The sequence below is a fragment of the Dama dama genome, unplaced genomic scaffold (assembly GCF_033118175.1).
Source record: "Dama dama isolate Ldn47 unplaced genomic scaffold, ASM3311817v1 ptg000020l, whole genome shotgun sequence".
In the NCBI taxonomy this organism is placed as follows: domain Eukaryota; kingdom Metazoa; phylum Chordata; class Mammalia; order Artiodactyla; family Cervidae; genus Dama; species Dama dama.
This window is the reverse complement of record NW_026870875.1, coordinates 6,879,268-6,884,975: the sequence shown is the minus strand read 5'-3', so window position 1 is coordinate 6,884,975 and position 5,708 is coordinate 6,879,268.

The window sequence follows — 5,708 nt, the reverse complement described above, 5'->3', positions numbered from 1 at the left end:
AATTGAATGCAGGCTCTTCTTGCATCTCCCAAGACGAAGGGATGTCTGAATCCCCGGTGGAGACGACAGAGAAAGACCTAGTCGTCCGCATCGTTGTGACCGGAGGCCTCACATCCTTTGAAAACTCGAGAGGTCTGTGGAGATCAATGCTTCCAAAGGAGAAGATGCCTGACTCCTCTTGAAAATGGATAGGAGTCCCAGGATCCCTGTGGCACGTGGAGCGGGACCCTAGGGCTCCCGCCTAACGTGGAGACGCGTCCCAATTGCCATGCCAAGACTCGAGGAGAATCCCGAGGTGTCCCTCGCACCTAGGCAGGAGTCCTGACGTCGCTGAACAAACACGTGTCTGGAAGGGCCCTCCCCGTCGTAACTCGAGAATATACCCCAGGTTCCGGCCGCAACTCGAGAAAAACCATGAGACTTCCCCCTCGCCACGAGATGAGGCCCGATTTCCCTGCACTGCCTGCAGAGCAATTCCGTGTTCCACATCAAACGTGAAAGGAGCCTTGATTTCCTTGATGGCACTCCAGAGAAAACCCAAGATCACTGTGTCAAGTCTAGAGGGATCCTGAGGTCACTGGAGCAACACGAAAGGGCTCCGTGGACCACAAATCAACTCGAGATGAGAGCTTAGTCCCTGGCTTCCACTCAAGAGGAATACCAACTTTCCAAGAGCACCTCAAGAGGAGGTTTCTCTCAGCTACATGTATGTGAGAGGGACCCTAATATTGTGGCCTCAATTGGAATGGACACCGAGATGCTCTGACTCGAAGTAAGCCCGGATATCCCTGCAGTGAATTGAATGCAGGCTGGCCTTGCATCTCCCAAGACGAAGGGATGTCTGAATCCCCTGTGGAGATGACAGAGAAAGACCTCGTTCTCCGCCTCATTGCGATCCGAGGCCTCACATCCTTTGAAAACTCGAGAGGTCCGCGGAGATCAATGCTTCCAAAGGAGACGATGCCTGACTCGTCTTGAAAATGGATAGGAGTCCCAGGATCCCTGTGGCACGTGGAAAGGGGACATGGGTTTCCCGTCTCACGTGCAGACGCGTCCCAATTGCCATGCCAAGTCTCGAGGAGAATCCCGAGGTGTCCCTCGCACCTAAGCAGGAGTGCTGACTTCGCTGAACAAACACGTGTCTGGAAGGGCCCTCGCTGTAGTAACTCGAGAATATACCCCAGGTTCCGGCCGCATCTTGAGAAAAACCATGAGACTTCCCCAGGCCGCAACATGAGGCCCGATTCCCCTGCACTTCGTTCAGTGCAATTCCGTGTTCCACATCAAACGTGAAAGGAGCCTTGATTTCCTTGATGGCACTCCAGGGAAAACCCAAGATCACTGTCTCAAGTATAGAGGGATCCTGAGGTCAAAGGAGCAACACGAAAGGGCTCCGTGGTCCCCAATTCAACTCGAGATGAGAGCTTAGTCCCTGGCTTCGACTCAAGAGGAATACCAACTTTCCACAAGCACCTCAAGAGGAGGCTTCTCTCAGCTACAGGTATGTGAGAGGGACCCTGAGTTTGTGGCCTCAAGTGGAATGGACACCGAGATGCTCTGTCTCGAAGTAAGGACAGATATCCCTGCAGTGAATTGAATGCAGGCTCGTCTTCCATCTCCCAAGACGAAGGGATGTCTGAATCCCATGTGGAGACCACAGAGAAAGACCTAGTTCTCCACATCATCGAAACCGGAGGCCTCACATCCTTTGAAAATTCGAGAGGTCCGCAGAGATCAATGCTTCCAAAGGAGACGATGCCTGACTCCTCTTGAAAATGGATAGGAGTTCCAGGATCCCTGTGGCATGCGGAAAGGGACCCTGGGTCTCCCGCCTCACGTGGAGACGCGTCCCAATTGCCATGCCAAGCCTCGGGGAGAATACCGAGGTGTCCATTGAACCTAGGCATTTGTTCTGCTGTCGCTGAACAAACACGTGTCTGGAAGGGCACACCCCGTCGTAACTCGAGATTATACCAAAGGTTCCTGCCGCCACTCGAGAAAAACCATGAGACTTCCCCCTCGCCGTGAGATGAGGCCCGATTCCCCTGCACTGCGTGCAGAGCAATTCCGTGTTCCACATCAAACGTGAAAGGAGCCTTGATTTCCTTGATGGCACTCCAGAGAAAACCCAAGATCACTGTCTCAAAGATGGAGGGATCCTGAGGTCACTGTAGCAACACGAAAGGGCTCCGTGGAACCCAAATCAACTCGAGATGAGAGCTAAGTCCCTGGCTTCGACTCAAGAGGAACACCAACTTTCCACAAGCACCTCAAGAGGAGGCTTCTCTCAGCTACAGGTATGTGAGAGGGACCCTGAGTTTGTGGCCTCAAGTGGAATGGACACCGAGATGCTCTGACTCGAAGTAAGGCCGGATATCCCTGCAGTGAATTGAATGCAGGCTCGTCTTGCATCTCCCAAGACGAAGGGATGTCTGAATCCCCTGAGGAGACCACAGAGAAAGAACTAGTTCTCCACCTCATCGCGACTGGAGGCCTCACATCCTTTGAAAATTTTAGAGTTCCGCGGAGATCAATGCTTTCAAAGGAGACGATGCCTGAATCCTCTTGAAAATGGATAGGAGGCCCAGGATCCCTGTGGCACGTGGAAAGGGATCCTGGATCTCCCGCCTCACGTGGAGACACGTCCCAATTGCCATGCCAAGACTCGGGGAGAATACCGAGGTGTCAATCAAACCTAGGCAGGAGTTCTGATGTCGCTGAACAGACACGTGTCTGTACGGGCCCTCCCCATCGTAACTCGCGAATATACCCCAGGTTCCGGCCGCAACTCGAGAAAAACCATGAGACTACCCCCTCGCCGCGAGATGAGGCCCGATTCCCCTGCAGTGCGTGCAGAGCAATTCCGTGTTCCACATCAAACGTGAAAGGAGCCTTGACTTCCTTGATGGCACTCCAGAGAAAACCCAACATCACTGTCTCAAGTCTAGAGGGATCCTGAGGTCACTGGAGCAACACGAAAGGGCTCCGTGGGCCCCAAATCAACTCGAGATGAGAGCTTAGTGTCTGGCTTCGACTCAAGAGGAATATCAACTTTCCACAAGCACCTCAAGAGGAGGCTTCTCTCAGCTACAGGTATGTGAGAGGGACCCTGAGTATGTGGCCTTAAGTGGAATGGACACCGATATGCTCTGACTCGAAGTAAGGCCGGATATCCCTGCAGTGAATTGAATGCAGGCTCGTCTTGCATCTCCCAAGACGAAGGGTCGTCTGAATCCCCTGTGGAGACCACAGAGAAAGACCTAGTCCTCCACCTCAAAGCAACCGGAGGCCTCATATTCTTTGAAAACTCGAGAGGTCCGCGGATATCAATACTTCAAAAGGAGACGATGCCTGACTCCTCTTGAAAATGGATAGGAGTCCCAGGATCCCAGTGGCACGTGGAAAGGGACCGTGGGTCTCCCGCCTCATGTGGAGACGCGTCCCAATTGCCATGCCAAGACTCGAGGAGAATCCCGAGGTGTCCCTCGCACCTAGGCAGGAGTCCTGACGTCGCTGAACAAACACGTGTCTGGAAGGGCCCTCCCCGTCGTAACTCGAGAATATACCCCAGGTTCCGGCCGCAAGGCGAGAAAAACCATGAGACTTCCCCCTCGCCGCGAGATGAGGCCCGATTCCCCTGCACTGCGTGCAGAGCAATTCCGTGTTCCACATCAAACGTGAAAGGCGCCTTGATTTCCTTGATGGCACTCCAGAGAAAACCAAAGTTCACTGTCTCAAGTCTAGAGGGATCCTGAGGTCACTGGAGCAACACAAAATGGCTCCGTGGACCCCAAATCAACTCCAGATGAGAGCTTAGTCCCTGGCTTCGACTCAAGAGGAATACCAACTTTCCACAAGCACCTCAAGAGGAGGCTTCTCTCAGCTACAGGTTTGTGAGAGGGACCCTGAGTTTGTGGCGTAAAGTGCAATGGACACCGTGATGCTCTGACTCGAAGTAAGGCCGAATATCCCTGCAGTGAATTGAATGCAGGCTCGTCTTGCATCTCCCAAGACGAAGGGATGTCTGAATCCCTTGTGGAGACCACATAGAAAGACCTAGTTCTCGCCACATCGCGACCGGAGACCTCACATCCTTTGAATACTCGAGAGGTCCGCGGAGATCAATGCTTCCAAAGGAGACGATGCCTGACTCCTCTTAAAAATGGATAGGAGTCCCAGGATCCCTGTGGCACGTGGAAAGGGACCCTGGGTCTCCCGCCTCACGTGGAGACGCGTCCCAATTGCCATGCCATCACTCGAGGAGAATCCCGAGGTTTCCCTCGCACCTAGGCAGGAGTCTTGATGTCGCTGAACAAACACATGTCTGGAAGGGCCTCCCCGTTGTAACTCGAGAATATACCCCAGGTTCCGGCCGCAACTCGATAAAAAACATGAAACTTCCCCCTCGCCGCGAGATGAGGCCCGATTTTCCTGTACTCCGTGCAGAGCAATTCCGTGTTCCACATCAAACGTGACAGGAGACCTGATTTCCTTGATAGCACTCGAGAGAAAACGCAAGATCACTGTCTCAAGTCTAAAGGGATCCTGAGGTCACTGGAGGAACACGAAAGGGCTCCGTGGACCCCAAATCAACTCGAGATGAGAGCTTAGTCCCTGGCTTCGACTCAAGAGGAATACCAACTTTCCACAAGCACCTCAAGAGGAGGCTTCTCTCAGCTACAGGTATGTGAGATGGCCCCTGAGTTTGTGGCCTCAAATTGAATGGACACCGAGATGCTCTGACTCGAAGTAAGGCCGGATATCCATGCAGTGAATTGAATGCATGCTCGTCTTGCATCTCCCAAGACGAAGGGTTGTCTGAATCCCCTGTGGAGACCACAGAGAAAGACCTAATTCTCCGCCTCATCGCGACCGGAGGCCTCACATCCTTTGAAAACTCGAGAGGTCCGCGGAAATCAATGCTTCCAAAGGAGACGATGCCTGACTCCTCTTGAAAATGGATAGGAGTCCCAGGATCCCTGTGGCTCGTCGAAAGGGACACTGGGTCTCCCGCCTCACGTGGAGATGCGTCCCAATTGCCATGCCAAGACTCGAGGAGAATCCCGAGGTGTCCCTCGCACCTAGGCAGGAGTCCTGACGTCGCTGAACAAACACGTGTTTGGAAGGGCCCTCCCCGTCGTAACTCGAGAATATGCCCCAGGTTCCATCCGTAAGTAGAGAAAATCCATGAGCCTTCCCCCTCACTGCAGGATGAGGCCCGATTCACCTGCACTGCCTGCAGAGCAATTCCGTGTTCCATATCAAACGTGAAAGGAGCCTTGATTTTCTTGATGGCACTCCAGAGAAAACCCAAGATCACTGTCTCAAGTCTAGAGGGATCCTGAGTTCACTGGAGCAACACGAAAAGGCTCCGAGGACCCCAAATCAACTCGAGATGAGAGCTTAGTCCCTGGCTTCGACTCAAGAGGAATACCAAGTTTCCACAAGCACCTCAAGAGGAGGCTTCTCTCAGAAACAGGTAAGTGAGAGGGACCCTGAGTTTGTGGCCTCAAGTGGAATGGACACCGAGATGCTCTGACTCGAAGTAAGTCCGGATATCCCTGCAGTGAATTGAATGCAGGCTCTTCTTGCATCTCCCAAGACGAAGGGATGTCTGAATCCCCGGTGGAGACGACAGAGAAAGACCTAGTCGTCCGCATCGTTGTGACCGGAGGCCTCACATCCTTTGAAAACTCGAGAGGTCTGTG